This window comes from Rhinatrema bivittatum, chromosome 6 (genome assembly GCF_901001135.1).
Source record: "Rhinatrema bivittatum chromosome 6, aRhiBiv1.1, whole genome shotgun sequence".
In the NCBI taxonomy this organism is placed as follows: domain Eukaryota; kingdom Metazoa; phylum Chordata; class Amphibia; order Gymnophiona; family Rhinatrematidae; genus Rhinatrema; species Rhinatrema bivittatum.
The window spans coordinates 200,563,794-200,587,278 of record NC_042620.1 but is presented as its reverse complement, the minus strand read 5'-3'; the positions used below and the strand labels follow the sequence as shown (position 1 = coordinate 200,587,278).

General features: G+C 44.6%; 1 protein-coding gene across 9 annotated transcripts in view; it reads right to left on the bottom strand.

The window, feature by feature from the left end:
* LOC115093936 (arf-GAP with GTPase, ANK repeat and PH domain-containing protein 1) overlaps positions 1-23,485 on the bottom strand; it is a 1,595,449-nt gene that overhangs the window by 250,069 nt on the left and 1,321,895 nt on the right. The window lies entirely within an intron of this gene.

Sequence of the window (23,485 nt, the reverse complement as noted above, 5' to 3'; positions counted from 1 at the left end):
TTTGTAAATCCATGCTGAATGTGTTCCATTAAACCACATCTATCTATATTTTCTGTGATTTTGTTCTTTAGTAAAGTTTCCACAATCTTTCCCAGCACAGAAGGCAAGCTCACTGGTCTATAGTTTCCTGAATCACCACAGAACCTTTTTTAAATAATGGAGTTAACACTGACTACCCTCAAGTCTTCAGATACAATGGCCAATTTTAATGAAAGGTAAAAATTACTGGTAATAGATCGGAAATTTCATTTTTAGGTCTTTCAAAACCCTGGGGTATATACCATTTGGACCGAGCAATTTGCCAGTCTTCAGTTTTTCAATCTGCCCTAGTACATCTTCCAGGTCCACTGTGATTTGGTTCAGTTCATCTACATCATCACCCTTGAAAACCATTTCTGGAATAGAAGGACTAGGGAGCACTCCATGAAGTCAGCATGTAGCACATTTAAAACTAATCGAAGAAAGTTCTTTTTCACTCAACGCACAAAAACTCTGGAATTTGTTGCCAGGAGATGTATTTAGTGCAGTTAGTGTAGTTGGATTTAAAAAAGGTTTGGATAAGTTTAAGGAGGAGAAGTCCATTACCTACTATTATTCAAGTTGACGTAGAAAATAGCCACTGCTATTAGTAGCAACAGTAACATGAAATAGACTTAGTTTTTGGGTACTTGCCAGGTACTTGTAAGCCTGGATTGGCCACTGTTGGAAACAGGATGCTGGGCTTGATAGACCCTTGGTCTGACCCAGCATGGCAATTTCTTATGTTCTTATTTGGAACTACATAATCCTATGCATAAATAAAATATCTTCACATCCTCTTTCCGTATAATCTAATACAGCGGTTCTCAACTGGTGTGTCGCGGCACAGTACTGTGTTGTGAAGCACCAGCAGGTGTGTCGCGCACCCACTGCTCTTCTTCCCACCCTTCACCTCAGCGAGACGAACACTGCTGCCGTTCCTGCCTGGGCTATCAGCACATTCAAGCCCCTAGGGTTTTGTGAAAGCTGGCAACAGGAACGTGACCTTTTCTTCTTCCCGCCCCTGTGGCCCAGAAGAGGAAGTGATGTCTACTGGGTACATGGGAAGAAGAAAAGGCCATGCCTGCATACTGCTGCTGCAGAAGGAGCACGGTGCTGCTGCCCCCCCGGCTCCGACCTCCCCTTCTCTTGCCAGCGCAACACCTGCAAGAAAATATAAAATTATAATAATCAAACTGCAAAAAAAAAAAAAAAAGGCTGGGGTGGGAGAAAAGAATAAAATTAAAATCTCAGCTGATTGCTCTGTGCTGTGATTGATCGCAGCATAAGCAAACAGCTGAATGCTGCCTTCTTAGCGCTGTGGGGCTGGGGCGGTTGCTCCTGCTACAGCTTCCAGCCTGTCAGGACTCTGCTTTTAATAGCAGTATACCGGCTACCTTGTGCTGTAGCTGCTATGTGTGTTGTGGGTGGGGGTGAGTGAGACAGAGAGTGAGTCAGCATGTGTGTAATTGTATGAGAGAATGTGTGTGTAAGTAAGAGAAATGTGTGAGAGCAAGAGACTGCTCAGGAAAGTCCGTGGTGTGTGTGTGAGAGAAAGAGATTGGTCAGGGACGTGACTTGTGTGTGTGTATGTGTGAGAGATTGATCAGGCAGGTGACTGATGTGTGTGTGTGTGTGTGAGAGAGAGATTGGTCAGGGACGTGACTGGTGTGTGTGTGTGTGAGAGAGAGAGATTGGTCAGGGACGTGACTGGTGTGTGTGTGTATGTGAGAGAGAGATTGGTCAGGCAGGTGGCTGGTGTGTGTGTATGAGAGAGGAAGAGGGATTGGTCAGGTAGGTGACTGGTATGTGTGAGAGAGAGATTGGTCAGGCAGGTGACTGCTGTGTGTGAGAGAGATTGGTCAGGCAGGTGACTGGTGTGTGTGTGTATGAGAGAGGAAGAGGGATTGGTCAGGCAGGTGACTGGTGTGTGTGTGTGTGTGAGAGAGACAGACTGATCAGGCAGGTGACTGGTGTATGTGTGAGAGAGAGAGATTGGTCGGGCAGGTGACTGGTGTGTGTGAGAGAGATTGGTCAGGCAGGTGACTGGTGTGTGTGTGAGAGAGAGAGACTGATCAGGCAGGTGACTGGTGTGTGTGTGTTTGTGAGAGAGATTGGTCGGGCAGGTGACTGGTGTGTGTGAGAGAGAGAGATTGGTCGGGCAGGTGACTGGTGTGTGTGTATGAGAGAGGAAGAGGGATTGGTCAGGTAGGTGACTGGTATGTGTGAGAGAGAGATTGGTCAGGCAGGTGACTGCTGTGTGTGTGAGAGAGATTGGTCAGGCAGGTGACTGGTGTGTGTGTGTATGAGAGAGGAAGAGGGATTGGTCAGGCAGGTGACTGGTGTGTGTGTGTCTGAGAGAGAGACTGATCAGGCAGGTGACTGGTGTATGTGTGAGAGAGAGAGATTGGTCGGGCAGGTGACTGGTGTGTGTGAGAGAGATTGGTCAGGCAGGTGACTGGTGTGTGTGTGAGAGAGAGAGACTGATCAGGCAGGTGACTGGTGTGTGTGTGTGTGAGAGAGAGATTGGTCGGGCAGGTGACTGGTGTGTGTGTGAGAGAGAGATTGGTCGGGCAGTTGGGCTGGTGTGTGTTTGTATGAGAGAGGAAGAGGGATTGGTCAGGCAGGTGACTGGTGTGTGTGAGAGAGAGATTAGTCAGGCAGGTGTGTGCTGTGTGTGTGAGAGAGATTGGTCAGGCAGATGACTGCTGTGTGTGTGAAAGAGATTGGTCAGGCAAGTGACTGGTGTGTGTGTGTGAGAGAGAGAGATTGGTCAGGCAGATGACTGGTATGTGTGAGAGGGAGAGAGATTGGTCAGGCAGGTGACTGGTGTATGTGTGAGAGAGATTGGTCAGGCAGATGACTGGTGTGTGTGAGAGAGAGATTGGTCAGGCAGATGACTGGTGTGTGTGAGAGAGAGAGATTGGTCAGGCAGGTGACTGGTGTGTGTGAGAGAGAGATTGGTCAGGCAGGTGACTGGTATGTGTGAGAGAGATTGGTCAGGCAAGTGACTGGTGTGTGTGTGTGTGAGAGAGAGATTGGTCAGGCAGGTGACTGGTGTGTGTGTGTGAGAGAGATTGGTCAGGCAGATGACTGGTATGTGTGTGTGAGAGAGAGAGATTGGTCAGGCAGGTGACTGGTGTATGTGTGAGAGAGATTGGTCAGGCAGATGACTGGTGTGTGTGAGAGAGAGAGATTGGTCAGGCAGATGACTGGTGTGTGTGTGTGAGAGAGAGATTGATCAGGCAGGTGACTGGTGTGTGTGTGTGCAAGCTTGGTCAGGCAGGTGACTGGTGTGTGTGTGAGAGAGATTGGTCAGGCAGATGACTGGTGTGTGTGAGAGAGAGAGATTGGTCAGGCAGATGACTGGTGTGTGAGAGAGAGAGAGATTGGTCAGGCAGGTGACTGGTGTGTGTGAGAGAGAGATTGGTCAGGCAGGTGACTGGTGTGTTTATGTGTGAGAGAGATTGGTCAGGCAGGTGGCTGGTGTGTGTGTGTATGAGAGAGGAAGAGGGATTGGTCAGGCAGGTGACTGGTGTGTGTGAGAGAGAGATTGGTCAGGCAGATGACTGGTATGTGTGAGAGAGATTGGTCAGGCATGTGACTGGTGTGTGTGTGTGAGAGAGACATTGGTCAGGCAGGTGACTGGAGTGTGTGTGAGAGAGATTGGTCAGGCAGATGACTGGTATGTGTGTGAGAGAGATTGGTCAGGCAGATGACTGGTGTGTGTGAGAGAGAGAGATTGGTCAGGCAGGTGACTGGTGTGTGTGTGAGGGAGATTGGTCAGGCAGATGACTGGTGTGTGTGAGAGAGAGAGAGATTGGTCAGGCAGGTGACTGGTGTGTTTATGTGAGAGAGAGACTGGTCAGGCAGGTGACTGGTATGTGTGTGAGAGAGAAAGAGAGATTGGTCAGGCAGGTGACTGGTGTGGGGGGTGTGTGTGAGATAGACTATTCATGGGCCCTAAAGAAGACGAGCGTGAGGACAGAGCTTCAGCAGCCCTTGCTGCTTCTGGTATGTGCTATTGGCCTTCAAAGGAAAGGAGTACGAGAGTTACTGGAGAGGGTAGGTAAAGGTGGCTTTTTAAGTTTATCTTTCTTGATTGACTGCCATTTTAATTATTAGGTATTATCTGATGTGTCTGCTGTTAGAAATATTTTATTGGTGTTTGGAGAATTTTTAATGATTGGATGTTCCATTTATCAGTTGTTTTGAAACATTTTTTATATTCTAGTTTTAGAATTATTTTATATTTCTCAGGGAATGTATAAATAGAAATGTGGAGACAAAAACTGAACTGGAAACAGCAAGAAGCCAAACTCTGTATGCAGTAAAACAATGCAAAAACAAAAACATTAGCTTTATGGTCACTTTATTCTGTATTTGGTGAGGGTCTGTCTGTGTTCTGTGTGTGTAACCCAGCTAAGGGTGTTCTGCGAGCTTGTAGTTTCTTGGTAGGGATATATAGCAGCTTGGCTTGTTCTGTTTTCCTAATAGGAGGTGTATTGGTGTTTAGGGCCTGGTGTAATTTTTACAGTGCTACTTTTTCATAGATAGGGTTGTTACTGTTTGAGTTCCATAATGCAGGTATAACTTTGTGCACATTAGGTTGTGTACATTATTTCAGATCCTGGAAGTCTGATAGGTGCTATATTTTTGTTTTGCACAGAATGCAGAGTGGCTTTTTTGGGTTTCCATTCCAGTTTGTTTCCAAATTTGTAATTTGTGGTCTTTTTGTACTTGGTGAAGGTTGATTCTATGTGTGTGACTGAGGTGAAGTAGCAAGTAGGCATTTGTATCAATATTATTTGTTGTGTTTTCTCAATAGAACATGCATTGGTGGTAAATTACTGTTTTTTCATAAGGAAGGCTATTGTACCTGGTAGGAGAGATTTTTTATGTTGCTGTTATTGAGATGTCACCAGAAATATCATTTTTTGCATGGTACATTTAATGGGGAATGTCCTAGTTTTGCTCTGCACCCATTGTTGGGGGATCGAGGGGGTTCCTGTGGAATGTAGAGTGTTTACATTTAGCCTGGTGATGGTCACATGTTCAGTGTGTCACGCATGTGAGAACCATCTGTCAAGTGTGTCCTGACAGAAAAAAGGTTGAGAACCACTGATCTAATACACTCCCGCACTGAGTTGAACCACCGTATCATTGCAATATAATTTGTACCCTTGTATAGCACTGTCCTATTGGTTATCCTTTTTCCACCAGGTCTCTGAAATGCCAATTATGTCTACCTCTTCATTCAGTGCTACATACTCTAATTCTCCCATCTTACTTCTTAGACTTCTGTCAATGGCATACAGATATTTCAAATAATTTCTTTTTTGTTTGTGTTAACCTGCTTATCAGTTGACAAGCATAATTTGGAATATTTTAAATCATGTGGTTCTTTACTTATAGGCATATGGACTACTTTTGCTTTTATTGAAACCTCTCTGTAGGGATGCTCTAACTCTCCTTTTTCATATCTTACGAAGATACCTCCCTGTGAACCATGCAATGCGCTGAGCGACTCTCAGCTTTCCCCTTTGTTCTAGTTTAAAAGCGACTCTATCTCCTTTTTAAAGGTTGGCACCAGCAGCCTGGTTTTACTCCGGGTAAGGTGGGGCCCATCCTTTTGGAGAAGACTCCCCCTTCCCCAAAAGGTTGACCAATTCCTTACAAAACTAAATCCCTATTCCTGCTCCACTGTCTCATCTATGGCTTGAACCTCCAGAGCTCTGCCTGCCTCTGAAATCCCGCGCATGGAACAGGGAGCATTTCAGAGAATGCTACCCTGGAGGCTCTGGATTTCAGCTTTCTACCTAAGAGCATAAATTTTACTTCTAGAACCTCCCTCCCACACCTTATGTCATTGGTGCCCACATGTACCATGACAGCCAGCTCTTCCCCTGCACTGTCTAAAATCCTAGCTATGTGATGCCTGAGCTCCAACATATTTGTATCAGGCATCCACCAGCCTCCTAGTTACCTACATTGCTAATAATCGAATCACCAACTATAATAGCTGACCAAACCTTTCATTCCTGGGCACAAGTCCTAGAGAGTCATCCTCAGGGGATTCCTTAGTTAGCCAAAAAATAACAGAACAAAGGAAGCTCTAGAGAGGATAAACTAACTATTTTACCTGTGGGGCAGGTAATTACAATTCAAAGAAGCAGTCACAGAATAAAGGGATCATTTTTAAAAGGATTTGCATATAAACCTTGGTTTCATATGTGTAAATGGCCCATAAAAGTATGCTGGTAAGCGAAAAGACAAAGGAGATCAGTGTAAAAAGGTGCCTTTATTGAAGCTTGCCCAACTCTGGCCGAGTTTCGCTCTCTTAAGAGCTGCCTCAGGGGCTACTTTTTTTAAAATATGTATCAGTTACATACATATTATTGTCAACAAACGCTGTGTGAACATATTTAAATACCCCTCTTGGTACTTGTCACTCTTTTCAGCTTTTAGTACGCGTCACAGTCTCCTGCCGATGTTCACAATGACGGTCTAAATACAGAAAGTTTTTATGCTAGATACAATTCGGCACTAAAACAGCTTGAACTTATTAACAATCGCGCCTGTGTGCCAGCATGTGATGTCATATAGATACATTATTAGATGCATGATCCACTGTATCAACAACACTGAGAGTGGCCATTTACAATCTGTGATGACTTTCAACTGAATCCTTCAAAATCAAAAGTAACCGATACATATTAAAAAAAAGTAGCCCCTGAGGCAGCTCTTAAGAGAGCGAAACTCGGCCAGAGTCAGGCAAGCTTCAATAGAGGCACCTTTTTACACCGATCTCCTTTGTCTTTTCGCTTACCAGCATATTGGATCGGCTTCCGCTTTGTTTTTTGGGTCCATAAAAGTATGCGCAAAACAATTTTCTATACACTTTTCTGTGCATTACAATGAGGCTTTCTGGGGGGGGGGGGGGGGAGTTGAGATGGAGACATGATTTATGCACATCCTTTTGATTTTTGAAAATATGTACATAAAGATACACACACAAAACTACAACTGACCCTAAGCAGGTGTTGTCACTGGTTCCATGCATATTGGCAAATTTTCAAAGCGGATTTATGTTCATTAATCCGCTTTGAAAATTTAGGATAAGTCTGTAGGTAAAAAGTTCTGGCAAAAAATTACCCTCTAGGGGTATCAAGGCTCACTTAATACCAAAATTACTGATAATTTTGGAATAGTTTACCATCTGACATTAATTTGTAATCATGCTATCTGTGATTTCAGAAAAGCCAGACGACATGGTTGTTTATTTGGTTAGTTATGGGCTGAGATTTAATCTGGGTAGGGACTTCAAGCATTCAGTATTTTTAAACTTTTGGGGGTCCATTTTCAGCCTCTGTGCAGCTCGGCTAGTTAGCTGGATAGACATATCCAGCTAACGAGCAGGGTATATTCAGAAGTGTGTTTGAGCTGCATAACATTCAGCTAACTCTGCTCCACTTGGAAATGCCTCCTGCCTGCCCCCAGAATGCCCCTGACATATGTGGCTAGAATTTAGCCGTATACAGCGATGAATATTGCTGAGTAGTCATTTAGACAGATAACTTTTCAGTTATCTATCTAAATGGCTTTTGAATATTGGACCTCTTTAATTTTATGTTGCAATTTTTGTATTAATTATTAAATTTATTTTTAATAAAAATTGTCAACTATGATATATTATATATATATTTTTTTATTGTACTTTCCCTTGAGATATATCGAGAAAGTTGAGTTATGAAACTAAAATAAATGAAATAAATAAGGAAAACTGAACACCCCTGGTCAGCTTCAGCTGTGGCTACTCAAGACAACAGGAATATCCCATAGGTCAAGAAACACAACAGACAGTGCAGAGGCAGCTTTTTTCTGCCATTTAGGATTCAGGTATTCACTGCAATTGTGAGATATTCACTGCAAATATGAGAAAAAGAAAAAAATAGGCTAATCTTTGAAACTGCAAGTAATAGTTCTATAGAAACAACTTTGAATACTCCCTACTCCCATGGATGGATGGCAATTTCAAAGACGTATTGGAAATTTTTGTAAGGTGTCTTACAGATACAGCTATATGATTTGATGAATATACTGAAGATTCTATTGAAACGGAGACCCTAAAAATACTGGACAGTTCAGAAAAATGCTAGAAACTTAGAGGGTATATATCTGAAGTGACTGATCTGTGAAAGGGGAGACCTGCAAAGAATATAAAATGAAACAGGAGAGAAACAATTAAAAATGTAGCTGTCCGGGTGATCGGGTTGCAAAGGGGCCAGCTGAGGAGCGAGAGCTGTCCTCTCAGACCAAAATATCTCTTAGCCCCGGCTCACCCAGGAGACCGATGCCGCCCGGCTGTGGTGAAGGACTGAGGCAGCAAGAAGCCTTCAGCCTACCGGCGGGAATCCGAGGGGAGGCAGGAGCGGCGGAATAAGAGGTTACAACATTTGGACTTACTATCTCGGAGCAGCAAGCAGAGGTACAACCCAGTGTAGATGGTGGAGGAGGAGGGCTGGACTTTGCTGGTGTGCTTTGTTCACGGGGCGTCTGCAATGGCGTCGGTGCAGCAGCAAGTGGAGGAAGGGAGGTTGAGGATCAAGAATCCTCTAAGCCAGTTTCACTCTACCCTAAAGAGGAAATAACTCTTTCTACAATCTGGAAAGCCCTTCAGTCCCTTGGGAAGGCTATACTGGGGTTAACAAAAGAAGTGCGAGATGTTAAGAGCCAAGTTAAACAAAATGCAATTGAAATAGCTTTGCAAAATGAAAAAATGGGTAAAATAGAAGATCGGATCACAGAAGTGGAGAAAATTCAGTTAAGTTTGGTAAAGACTGATAATGAAGTGACTAAGAGACTGGAAAAGATAGAAAACAGTCTGAGAAGGTACAATTTAAGATTCATAAACTTCCCAGTTCTAGGAAATATCACCATTGGATTTGTTTAAATTGTATGTTTCCCAGATTTTAAAAATAGATGATCGAGGGGTTAAAGGGGCACTTAGAGAAGATAAGGCCATCGCGGAAAGATTAAATGATTTCTTTGCTTCGGTGTTTACTGAAGAGGATGTTGGGGAGGTACCCGTAATGGAGAAGGTTTTCATGGGTAATGATTCAGATGGACTGAATCAAATCACGGTGAACCTAGAAGATGTGCTAGGCCTGATTGACAAACTGAAGAGTAGTAAATCACCTGGACCGGATGGTATACACCCCAGAGTTCTTAAGGAACTAAAAAATGAAATTTCAGACCTATTAGTAAAAATTTGTAACTTATCATTAAAATCATCCATTGTACCTGAAGACTGGAGGATAGCAAATGTAACCCCAATATTTAAAAAGGGCTCCAGGGGCGATCCGGGAAACTACAGACCGGTTAGCCTGACTTCAGTGCCAGGAAAAATAGTGGAAAGTGTTCTAAACATCAAAATCACAGAACATATAGAAAGACATGGTTTAATGGAACAAAGTCAGCATGGCTTTACCCAGGGCAAGTCTTGTCTCACAAATCTGCTTCACTTTTTTGAAGGAGTTAATAAACATGTGGATAAAGGTGAACCGGTAGATATAGTATACTTGGATTTTCAGAAGGCGTTTGACAAAGTTCCTCATGAGAGGCTTCTAGGAAAAGTAAAAAGTCATGGAATAGGTGGCGATGTCCTTTCGTGGATTGCAAACTGGCTAAAAGACAGGAAACAGAGTAGGATTAAATGGGCAATTTTCTCAGTGGAAGGGAGTGGACAGTAGAGTGCCTCAGGGATCTGTATTGGGACCCTTACTGTTCAATATATTTATAAATGATCTGGAAAGAAATACGACGAGTGAGATAATCAAATTTGCAGATGACACAAAATTGTTCAGAGTAGTTAAATCACAAGCAGATTGTGATAAATTGCAGGAAGACCTTGTGAGACTGGAAAATTGGGCATCCAAATGGCAGATGAAATTTAGTGTGGATAAGTGCAGGGTGATGCATATAGGGAAAAATAACCCATGCTATAATTACACGATGTTGGGTTCCATATTAGGTGCTACAACCCAAGAAAGAGATCTAGGTGTCATAGTGGATAACACATTGAAATCGTCGGTTCAGTGTGCTGCGGCAGTCAAAAAAAGTAAACAGAATGTTGGGAATTATTAGAAAAGGAATGATGAATAAAACGGAAAATGTCATGATGCCTCTGTATCGCTCCATGGTGAGACCGCACCTTGAATACTGTGTACAATTCTGGTCGCAGCATCTCAAAAAAGATATAATTGCGATGGAGAAGGTACAGAGAAGGGCTACCAAAATGATAAGGGGAATGGAACAACTCCCCTATGAGGAAAGACTAAAGAGGTTAGGACTTTTCAGCTTGGAGAAGAGACGACTGAGGGGGGATATGATAGAGGTGTTTAAAATCATGAGAGGTCTAGAACGGGTAGATGTGAATCGGTTATTTACTCTTTCGGATAGTAGAAAGACTAGGGGACACTCCATGAAGTTAGCATGGGGCACATTTAAAACTAATCGGAGAAAGTTCTTTTTTACTCAACGCACAATTAAACTCTGGAATTTGTTGCCAGAGAATGTGGTTCGTGCAGTTAGTATAGCTGTGTTTAAAAAAGGATTGGATAAGTTCTTGGAGGAGAAGTCCATTACCTGCTATTAAGTTCACTTAGAGAATAGCCACTGCCATTAGCAATGGTTACATGGAATAGACTTAGTTTTTGGGTACTTGCCAGGTTCTTATGGCCTGGATTGGCCGACTGTTGGAAACAGGATGCTGGGCTTGATGGACCCTTGGTCTGACCCAGTATGGCATTTTCTTATGTTCTTATGTTCTTAAATTAAACCTGTAATCATTAAGGCATACTACTTGTATCCCAGTGAAGTAAATCGAGGGAACATAGAAGAACAGTCATTACCGGATTTAACAACTATATTTGAATCTTCCCAGGAAATGGTAGTTTCCCAACAGAGACGGCTACTAGTCTCTTTTGCCTTTTTAATGGATAAGAACAATATCTTTAAACAATATTTCCGAAATAATCAAGCCTTATTTTTCGGTCAGAAGGTATGGTGCTATCCAGATTTGGTGAAACAAACCCAACTGAGAAGAAAATCATTTCTGAATATGAGGGAGGAAGTTCTACAAAAAGGAGCTACTTTTAAAATTACAATTTCCTTGTAAATACTGTGTTGCTCTCCAGGAGCAGAGATATGTGTTTTTTGAACCATTACAGCTTAGATTGTTCTTAGATACTCACTCTAATCCCAGTTAAACTTGCTGTTCTGGTGGTGAATGTAGATATAATAGTAGTGGTGGATCTCTTCAGGTTGTCCAGAGTAATCTTTGTAATATTACTAATATGATAGTAATCACTCTTTATTTCCAAGCTCTCCCATATTTCTTTTATTTTGTATTAAGTATTAGAACTCTATAGTGATATTGAACTGTTACTTATATATATCATATTTCTTTCTGTACTGACTTTAGCTGTTTTATACCATGCAGTGACTAGGATATACGGGGTTAAACCATTTTAGATATTTTAAACGTTAGTCAGAAATCAGTCCACCATAATAGTATTTTAATACTATCAACCTGTCAAAATCAACCTGCCCAATTACTCCAAAATACATTAATAATACTGATATTACAATAATTGTGTCCAGTTACTATGCAAGCAAAATCTCAAGGGGCCAATTCTGAATCCATGGGAAGGGGCAGCAAGTCAGCCATCATGCTGAGCTCAGAAGGAATCTCTCCTCATTGCATGAGTCCAACCTGTCAAACTTTTTTTATTTTGTTTTAAAGGTTAATGGACCAATCAGTCATCCACTATTTCCATCGTATCCTGGCAGACAACAGGTTAAAGTGCTAAATAATCTGCAAAGGTTGTACATTTGGAACTTGTTACTAAGAAGTTTTTGGACAAGAATGCCTTTTTTTGTTTTTGGGTAGTGGCTGAATCTATGATGGAGAGGAAAAGGGACATGACAGATGCTTAATTACATTCCAGCGGACTTGTAATGCAGAGACCATCTATATAACACTATTTCAAAAGGAGTGATTGGTAATCTGATCTTTGATGCCAATATGATTAGAAAATTGCAGAGCTCTGTATATAATTAAAAGATATTAGAGCAGCTAAGGCAATTATGCAAGTCATGCCCCATCCCCAAAACTAGTAGGTTTGCTGGGCTCGATTCAGAATTAGCTATTTTTGTTTTTCAGGTTTGCACAGCAATAAATATTCTCCCAGATTTTTTTCTTTTTCTGCAAAGAATTCCATCAGCTTTCACCAGTGACTTATTACATCCAGGCTATTTTTGCTTTCTGTGTCTACAAGTAAAACACTTAGAGGCAGATTTTAAAAAAGTACGTTCGCACGTACTTTTGTTTGCGCGACCGGCGCAAACAAGAGTTCGCCGGATTTTAATAGATACGCGCGTAGCCGTGCGTATCTTTTAAAATCTGGGGTCGGCGCAAGCAAGGCTGTGCAAAATCAGCAGCCTGCGTGCGCTGAGCTGCGCAGCCTGCATCCGTTCCCTCCGAGGCTGCTCCGAAATCGGAACGGCCTCGGAGGGAACTTTCCTTCCACCCCCCCCCCCCACACCTTCCCCTCCCTAACCCCCCCCCCAGCCCTATCTAAACCCCCCCTACCTTTGTTTGAAAAGTTACGCCTGCCCAAGGCAGGCGTAACTCTTGCGCACCAGCCGCGCGATTCCCCGGCCCGGGAGCAGTTTCGGAGGCCTTGGCCACACCTCCGAAACACCCCCAGGCCGGAACCATGCCCGTGGCTCGGCACGCGCAGGGGGAGCTTGGGGCAGGTTTTCAGGGGGTACGCGCATATCTTACGCGCTTACCCCTTTGAAAACCTGCCCCTTAGTAAATCAAAGGAATAGTCACAGTTTTTTGGGGGTTTTTTTGCTTCTTTATCACCTAACATATAATCATTTGTAGCAACTATTATTTGGGAAAAAAAAAAAAAGTGCAACTCACTTGAAGAAGATTACGAATTGTCCTTAAAAAATCAATGATAAAACCAATTTTGAAGAAGCCTCTTCTATATCAAAATTGTCATTTTTGACAAAGCTTATTGAGAAGATAGTGACTACTCAGTTATCAAAACTTTTGGAGTCTGGGGGAGGTTGGCTGGTAGTCAGGAGTTAGTCCAGGACGCAATACAGAATCAGTGCTAGTGGCTCTGGACCTGATTTCAAAAGCATTTACATGCGTAAAACTGGGTTTTATCATGTAAATATATTTTACTCGTGAAAGTGGACTTTTGAAAATTGATACAATATCTGCCATTGATTTGTCCATAGAATATTCATGTATAAGTATACTTTATAATGGTAACTTTAAAACAGTTGCGTGGGCGTATATTAATGCACATTTTGCACAGCCTTGCGCGCGCCGCCTGACCAATCTCTCTCACGCACACAAACCAGTCACGTCCCTGACCAATCTCTTTCTCTCACATACACACCAGTCACCTGCCTGACCAATCTCTCTCACACATACACCTCAGTCACCTGCCTGACCAATCTCTCTCTCTCACACACACACACACCAGTCACCTGCCTGACCAATCTCTCTCTCTCACACACACACACCAGTCACCTGTCTGACCAATCTCTCTTTCACATATACACACACACCAGTCACCTGCCTGACCAATCTCTCTCTCTCACACACACACCAGTCACCTGCCTGACCAATCTCTCATACACACACACACACACCAGTCACCTGCCTGACCAATCTCTCTCTCACACATACACACACACCAGTCACGTCCCTGACCAATCTCTTTCTCTCACACACCACCAGTGACTTTCCTGAGCAGTCTCTTGCTCTCACACATTTCTCTTACTTACACACATATTCTCTCATACACTTACACACATGCTGACTCTCTCTCTGCCTCACTAACCCCCCTAGCTAACTTCTCTTTTACCTTACCTGCAACAACCCTTAAGACCTCAATGAATAGCCTAGGAGGAGAAGTCCATTACCTGCTATTAAGCTCACTTAGAGAATAGCCACTGCCATTAGCAATGGTAACATGGAATAGACTTAGTTTTTGGGTACTTGCCAGGTTCTTATGGCCTGGATTGGCCACTGTTGGAAACAGGATGCTGGGCTTGATGGACCCTTGGTCTGACCCAGTATGGCATTTTCTTATGTTCTTAGATATTGATAGGCCTAAGGGGCTGATGGCTGTGAAGGTCGCTTCATATGCACCAGCTCAACAGTGGTCAAAAAACCCTCTTGAGCCTGTATGAGATACTCCACCACATCCACCTGCCTCCTGAAGATCTCTGTGCATCTCATAGACATCTTCCCCCATCATACAGCCAATTGCCCTCATAGCCACAAGAGCCTGGGCCTATGAGTTTGGCTCCACCACTGCAGTCATAGAGCTAGCCTCTGCAGCCATGGTGTACTGGCCAGATTCAAGGGGAGGATGCCCATTGAAAGGCTCACTTACCTCTGCCATTGACTGGCCACCATTGGAACCAGCATCCTGAGGTCCACAGGGAAAAAGGGATGGAGGCTCTACAGGAATGTGGATGAGAAGGGGAAGCCTCAGAGGCAGCGCTAGCTGGGGGTGGTGGTACAGCTGCAGGGTGTGGTTGTGGTGGCAACCACATCTACAGGCAGCACAACAGCTGCTCCATCAAGATTGGTTTGGAGCTGCTTCTCCTTAGAGCTGATGGTGTCCATGAACAGAGAAAAATGTATATGGCAAGGTATCAGCTGATATGCAATGGGATTTGATGTGCTGCAACATACAAATTGTAAAAGTATATTCCATTTATGGGAGGGATGTGATCCTAGTTGTAGGTCACCCATCTGCTATAGAGGGTTGCAAAGTCATATGTAAGGGTTTATTTTCTAAGCATTTTTTCCATAAACACAGAACGAGAGAAAACTTTTAGTAAATAGCTCCCATAGTTTTCCTCAGAAACTCTGGCTTCAGTACAGCTGCCTTTTACAGCATAGTGATTAGTTTGTGATAACAGCGCTGAGGTAGCACCACTGGCTGAGTAGTATGAGTTGGAGTGAGCCTTGCATTCCAACTGTTAACAGCCATGATGCTGCTACAAGGCAAAGGGATTCCCTGGCATGGGTATTTTAAGTAGGCTCTAACACCCTACTTACTTCTATAGTTGGCCTGTGAATGAAGTTAAAGTTCTCTGGGAGAGTTCCATAGGGCAGCTGCTGCTCTCAGGAAAAATTACTGACAGGTATCTGTTCTATTGATACAGTACCTTTTGTCGATAGAATTGTTATGGAGGTACTAAGTGAGGATCTTAGTGGTTTGGAATGCATATAGAAGGATAGCCTTTATCTTCAGTGATTTGGAATGCATATAGACTAGATTTTATCTTCAGTAAATTGATACATTTTGTCTTAAGCCATGACCTAGGGGTTGTGCTGTGTCCATCAAACCAGATGGAATCCTATGGCCTCTAAAAGAAAGAAGCTTTATGTGCATGTGGTATACTTTCAGCTATTGGCGAGATAGGGTATTGTTGAATGGCAGGGTAACAGTAGAACCTGTAGAGGTCCATATTCAAAGGCATTTAACCAATAATTTCAAAGTTCTCTGGCTACATTAATATTTTGGCACTTATCCAGTTAAATTATAACCAGATATCTTAATATCCAGCTATAATTTAGCTGGATTAGTTAGAGGTGTTCCAGGCATTTCATTAGCCGGATAACTTATTTGGCTAAATTCAATATTTGTGCTTAAGAGCTGCCCTAAATTTAGCCAGATAAAGTAATCCATTACCGATCATGTTCTCTGCGTTCAGGAGAAACCTGTGTGCTCTCCACCCTCTAGTGGACTTATTTATTGCTAGTGTCACTTGAGGAGATAAGACTCGAAGAGGAGACCCAGTTTCTAAGACTGATGGGTCCAGTCACTAATGAAGAGATGCTTTCTTCTCTGAGGTTAACATTATGAAGTGCAACAGGGGTTGGCTCAGCTGATTCCACTGAGAGTGGAGGCCCCAGTGAAGAGCCCTTATGTTCCACTGGTCATATTGTCCACATGCACCACTGCACCACTGCCAACATGTGACAAGAACAAACAGAATTGTCCGGGCTCAGACTTATCTTCCTGCAACAAGTTCTGGACCAGTGTTTTAGGCAGATTTCCATTTCCAACAGGAGGAATGCTTTCTCCTCTAGTGAATCTATTCAAGTCCCAATGAACTAGATTCTTTGAGTGACGAAGAGATTCAACTCTGCAAAACTGACTATGAAACCTAGGAACTGAAGAAGCTGTATCATCTTTTACTAGGGGTCTACCCCTGCTAAAGAAGAACCCATCACCAGCCAGTCATCCATGTAAGGGAAAACCCATATTCCCCACTGACAAAGATGGGCTGCCACCTCCACCAAGCATTTTGTGAAGACCTTGCTGCTGTCACAAGACCAAAGAACAGAACCTTGTATTGCTAGTGTGTTTTCTCCACTGTAAACCTGAAGTATTTCCAGTGAGATATGTGGATAAAATGTGAGCATATACATCTTTCAGATTCAGAGTTCACATCCAGTCTCCTGTTTGGATGAAGGGTAAAATGGTGAGGAGGGCATTCATTTTGAACTTCTCCCATTACAACTCCTTGTTCAGTCTTTGTAAATCCAGGTTAGGTCTCAAACAATCAAAAGATTAATGAACTGACCAGATGAGGTGCTGCGTCCAGGAGCGCCTGGCAATATCCATCTTGCTCCCTATCTAGGGACTCCATAAGAGATTTCAGCTTGTTGATACAGTAATATAAGTATTGTACCATATAAAGATGGTGGGCCACAATGTATATGTTTAGTATCAAGCTTTGAAAGACTTTCTCTCAAAGGTGTTCAGTAACCAGGGGTCTTTACCTGGAGATATGTTGGAAAATATCCAGGTCTTCTTAACCTGCCTTACAGTCAATTCTACTACCACCAACTAGTAAGGCAGTTGGGACTATGTCAAAACCAGGTGCCTGTTGCACTCTATATTTGAGATACAGCTTCCTGGCTACAGGGGGCAGGAGGCCAGATTATCCCACATTCTCATTTGCAGAATCGAACTGGGATCACCACTAGTTCAGAAGGGGTTTCCAGAATCTAAGAAAGGTGGAATACTTCTGTACAGGGTTTTTTCCCCCCTCCAGAAATTTACACCAAAGTCTTTACCCAATTTTCTAGGAATTTGGAGTAGGAGAGGTCTTCTGGTAAGGAGAATGATCTGACAGTCAGGTGAGTGTTGTAAGGGAATCTCCATAGACCCCCGCCTTCAAACAGAATGGTGGAGGGATGCTAACCCATCACCCTGATGAAAAAGATGGTGATAGAGGTACAAACCTCGGTTGTCTTGGAAGGGAAAAATCCAATGGAATATTCTAGTTGGCTGTGCCCCCACTTCATCCTCTGAATTCTGGATGGACTCATCTGTAGAAAGGGCTGGCTTTTCTGACAAAGGCAGGCTAGCTTCCACCTCTGGATTACCTGATGGGAGTTCCTGCAGTGTAGATGGAGGAGCCCCTCCTTGATAGAACAAATCCATCATCCTGGACAGGAGAGGCTGAAGGATGTCCTTCTTGCCATTGACCAACAAAAAGTTAAATAAAGTCTTCACCAGCTCTGTGATGAGGTCCACGGACTGCTATGTACTCTGGACCAGAGTTAGAAAAGATATATCTTCCTCTGAAACCAGTATAGGATCATTGTCTTGAGAAGCATGCATTGGACTTCAGAGCGAGACCTCCTTCTGGGCTATTTACGTCAAGGGTCGCATGGAAAAGATAGAATCTTTTGTTTTCAGTTGCAGTGGGAGAGACCCTAGCTAATTTCTATAGGCAGGCAACATTGATGGGGCCTTGGAGGGTCTGGGATCTGGAAAGAGAAGGCAAGACAGTGATAAAGGCACCAAAAAGGAGGAGGAGGGGGGCACTTGTGAAGAATCCCTACCAGGGCCCCACCGGAGCTAGGATCACTATTAGTATTGATGGCATGTACTCTGCCCCAGGTTTCTGTGCCAATAGCTCCAAGGGCATTGATGGCACCAAAGACTCTGCACCAACAAAGCCAAGAATCAGTGCAGCCCCAGCCCCAATTGTTTCCGCACCACTGATGCCGACTGAGCTGAATGGCACTTCTTCTTCGGCTCTGATGAGCTCTGAGAAGGAGATGAAGCTCAGGATTGTGCTGTGGAGCATACTGGCTCCTGTGCCCGGTGCTTTGGCACAACGCTTGACCCTGGAGCTACAGGAGATCCGGAATTCAGTGCCATAGGTGGTGAAGCCCTGCCTGAGGGCCTTTGTTTGACTGGACCATATAAAATCAGGCTGTGCAAGTGCAGAGGTGTGATTTGTTGCATTATTTTTGGACTGAAAGAAAGAGAGCAAAAGTGGTCCCCAACTTCAGGTCCCGCATTCTGTTATTCACTCGGAAAGGGATGGTCTGCAAAGTGCTAAAACCTATCTAACAAATTTTAGTTAATGAGGGATCCAAAGTGCCCCTACACTCCCATATGACCGACACAGCCTTTAGGGAATGGACTTTCCCTGTCACTCCCAAATGACACTACTCCCTGGGAACCTCCTACTGCTTGAATTTTCCTCACTCCGAAACATAGTGGGACCTAATCAGCCCTACAGTTGCACCATCATTTTCAGTTATTAGTACCTTTAGGGATTGCAATTCTATCAAGCTCAAGGTAAGGGAATTATCAATTTCAGTTTCCTTGCCAATAGCCATTATCTATGTTAATAGATAGCGTTGTTTACATATTTTGAATCTTTGGCTGCAAAAGCTTCTGTTTTTCTCAGATATACCCACTTCTCCTCCTCCCCCTGATGTTATAGCTTCAACTAGGGCTTTCAACAGCAATCTTTTCACCCAAATGTCTTGAGAGTTGCCTGCCCAGGAAACCACAAGGGCAAAGACTGGCCCTTGCTCCAACAATTTAGCAGGCTTTAGAGGTAGGGAGAGGAGCAGGGCATGGAGAGGGGTGATGGGATGCGAGTGCTCTTTCTGAATCAAAGTTGGCATATTTCTTTCCATAGCGTTTATGGGATGGATGTCCCAGGGTTGCAATGTATTGGAGATTACACATGGGAGCGGATTTTAAAAGGGTTACACGCATAAGTTATGCACGTAACCCTTAAAAAAAAACCCCTGTGTGCGCCGAGCTGATTCTGCATAGGCTCAGCGGCGCGGGTAAGTCCCGGGGCTTTGCTAGGGGGGGGGGGCATGTTGAGGGGCAGCACGACATTCGGGGCAGTCTGGGTGGCGTGGTGCCGGCCCGGGAGTGTTCCAGGGGGCGTGGCCGAGGCCTCCGGACCAGCCCCCGGGTCAGGCAATTGCGCGCCAGCGGGCCACCGGCACAAGCAGGCCTAACTTTTGCGATAATGGTAGGGGGGGTTTAGATAGGGCTGGGGGGGTGGGTTAGGGAGGGAAAGGTGGGGGGAGACGGAAGGAAAGTTCCCTCCGAGGCTGCTCCAATTTCGGAGCAGCCTCGGAGGGAACAGATAGCGCACGCAGGACTTGGCGCGCGCAAGATGCACAAATGTGCACCCCCTTGTGCGCACCGACCTCGGATTTTAAAAGATACGCGCGGCTTCGTGCGTATCTATTGAAATCCGGCGTACTTTTGTTTGCGCCTGTTGTGCGAAAAGTACACGCTCGCGCTTTTTTAAAAAATGTACCCCATGGAGTAGATATGGCTGCTTCAACAGAAGGAATTATGGGACATATGGCATCAAGGATAGGCAAGAGAAACAGAGGAGGCAGTGACAGAGGACAGACAGCAACACATGCTTGACCACTTTAAAACAAAGCTACATTTATTTACACAGTTCAAAGTATTTCCAAACAGAAGATTAATAGAGGAAAAGATTTTTTCATTTTCTCCATGACTGAATTGTTCTATCTGTTTAAGTAGCAAGATGCTGAAGCTTAACTTTGGCAAAACGTTTAGGGATTATTGGGAGGATCGGGATGGGGGTAATTTGGAATGCCAATGCTTTTTTATTTAAACAATGAATGAGTTCAGTTAGGGATGCTGGTCAATTATTCTTTAATGCAGGGAGGGGGGAATCAGACTGGTCAATTATCAAAGGATTGTGTGATACAAACCAGGAGATAGCAAATGTTGCTTACCTGTAACAGGTGTTCTCACAGGACAGCAGGATGTTAGTCCTCACATATGGGTGACATCATCAGGATAGAGCCCAATCACGGAAAACTTCTGTCAAAGTTTCCAGAACTTTGACTGGCCCCTACTGGGCATGCCCAGCATGGCACTAACCCTGCAGCCAGCAGGGGACCCCCTTCAGTCTTATTTGAAAGCTACAGGCAGTGCCGAAAAATAAAATAACAAAACGTTATGAACCCAACACCGCGGGGCGGCGGGCGGGTTTCGTGAGGACTAACATCCTGCTGTCCTGTGAGAACACCTGTTACAGGTAAGCAACATTTGCTTTCTCACAGGACAAGCAGGATGGTAGTCCTCACATATGGGTGAGTACCGAGCTGAGGATGTCTGAACATGCACCAAATGTACCCAACGGCGTGCAACAGGCACAACAACTGGGGTTGAATTTGGTAGAGGGCATCCTGAACCCCACCGGGCAGGCGGAAGGGTGTAGGTATGTCACGTTGGAAATAAGTTATGCAGGACAGACTGGCCGAAGATGGAATCTTGTCTTTCAGCTTTGTCCAAGCAATAGTGGGCTGCAAAGGTGTGGAGAGAACTCCAGGTGGCAGCCCTGCAAATGTCAGGAAGCGGCACTGATCGTAGGTGTGCTACTGAAGTCGCCATGGCCCTCACAGAGTGTGCTTTGACACGGTCTTGAAAAGGAATGCCTGCTTGCTGATAGCAAACAGATATGCAGTCCGCCAACCAGGAGGAGAGAGTCTGCTTACCCACAGATTGCCCTAATTTGTTGGGATGGAAAGAGACGAACAACTGAGTGCTCTTCCTGTGGGCAACTGTACGGTCTAGGTAGAACGCTAGAGCCCGTTTACAGTCAAGGGTATGTAGAGCATGTTCCCCTGGATTGGAATGGGGCCTGGGAAAGAAGGTAGGCAGTATGATGGATTGATTAATGTGAAATTCCGAAACTACCTTAGGTAAAAACTTAGGGTGAGTGCGGAGTACCGCCCGGTCCTGCAGGAGCTTAGTGTAAGGCGGATAGGAAACTAGGGCCTGTAACTCACTAACTCTGCGAGCTGAAGTGATAGGCAAAAGGAAAATCACTTTCCATGTGAGATATGCTGAGACTGCAATTGGTGAGAGAGAGACACGAGGGTTAGCGCTCGTTGTTGAGGTAGAAAGGCTTTTGCCTGCAAGGTGTCCAAGTCTGCCCAAATGAACGACAAGGTTTGAGATGGGACTAAATAGGATTTTTCGTAATTGACTAGAAATCCTAGAGAAATTAGAGTGTGTAGGGTCAAATCGAGGGACGACCGAGCGGCTTGCTGGGTTGGAGCCCTGATTAACCAGTCGTCCAGATAGGGGTAGACGTGAACACCTTCTTTCCTGAGAAAAGCTGCAACAACCACGAGACATTTGGTAAAGACTCGTGGTTCTGATGCTAGGCCAAACGGAAGCACGCGGTATTGATAGTGCTTTGGGCCTACTAAAAACCTCAGGTACTTGCGATGAGCTGGAGTTATCGCAACGTATGTGTATGCGTCCTGAAGGTCCAGAGAGCAGAGCCAGTCTCCTCTTTGCAGAAGAGGTAGAAGCGAGCCCAAGGTTACCATCTTGAACTTTTCTTGCTGAAGGTACTTGTTGAGAGCAGATAGGTCCAGAATTGGACGAACTCCCCCGGATTTTTGGGGGATCAAAAAGTACCGGGAATAGAACCCTAGGCCATGCTGCGAGAGTGGGATGGGTTCTATTGCTCTTGACTGGAGAAGAAGGGAAACCACCTGTTCCAGAAAGACAGAATGGTGGGATACTCTCCATGCTTGCAGAGGTGGTGAGTCCGGTGGAAGAGCAAGAAAGTTTAGGTGGTAACCCTGAGCAATGATTGCTAGCACCCATTGGTCTGTTGTGATTGATTGCCACATGCCGTGAAAGTGGCACAATCGACCTCCCACTGGTATGCTTGGCAGAGGAATCAGGCTGCTGCTCTCCAAGTGAGAGTCAAAAACCTGAAGCAAGCCCCGGCAGGGGAGCTGCTTGCGGCTTTTGCTTTCGGGCCTGGCGAGGCTGAGGTTTTTGGGAAGGCCTCGTAGTTCGGGACCTTGCTGGTGGAGGATAGTACTTCCTTGGATGGAAGAATGACTTCTTAGAGTCCTTCCTAAAGGGCTGTCTTGAGGGGAAGTCGGAAGGTATCGATGAGAGCTGTTTACGGGTCTCATGATGGTCCTTTAATTTAGCCACTATTTGCTGGATCTGTTCACCGAACAGATTGTCTCCTACACATGGTAGGTCAGATAGCCTGTCTTGTACTTCTGGCTGAAAGTCAGAAGATTTGAGCCAGGCCCATCGTCTTGCCGAAATGGCAGCTGCAGACACTCTAGTAGAGGTGTCGAAGATATCGTAAGCTGTTCTTATCTCATGCTTTCCTGCCTCAAACCCTTTGTTGACAAGGATTTGAAGCTGTTGTTGGAATTGGTCGGGCAGGGTTTCAGAGAAGTCCTGTTTCTGCTTGAAAATGACCGTATTGTATTGGGTCATATACAGCTGGTAAGCAGCAATTCTGGAGATGAGCATGGCCCCTTTGAACACTCGTCGACCAATATTGTCTAGGAACTTGTGTTCCTTAACAGGAGGGGTAAATGAGTGAGGCTTCGTCCTTTTTGCTTTCTTTTGAGCCGATTCCACCACAACTGAGTGGTGGTCGAGCTGAGATTTTTGAAAGCCAAGGGCTGTCTGTACTAAAAAGTAGTGTCAGCTTTTCTATGGACTGGGGCAATGGATCCTGGGTTTTCCCAGTTCTTTTTGAGGAGATCAAGAAGAACTTGATGAACGGGAATAGAAGTGATCACTTTAGGGGCATCCAGGAATTGGAGGAGCTCCATCATCTGGTGCCTATCATCCTGCTCTGTCTGAAGCTGAAAAGGGACCAACTCTGATATTTCCTTCACAAAATTAATGAAAGAAAGGTCCTCTGGAGGAGAACGCTTTCTGCTTTCAGTAGGAGAGGGAGGTGAAGGTAAGTCATCTGTGTCTGTGGAAGTATCATCACCCCAGGTGTCATAAGGATCAGCAGACTGACCTGTAGGACGAGAAGGGGGTTGCATACCCGGAGGCCCCGGCTAAGGCTCCGAGAAAATCGAAGGAATCGCCGGGGGCACCGTGGACAGCCTGGAAGGCATCGGTGCCGGTATCGAAGGCTTCGATGGCGCTGAAGTGCATATCGCACCCGATGAATGAATCGGTGGCGAGGGACGAATTGGCATCGATGGCTGAGGCAATACTCCTGAAGGAGGAATGCGGAATGGTGTTTCTCC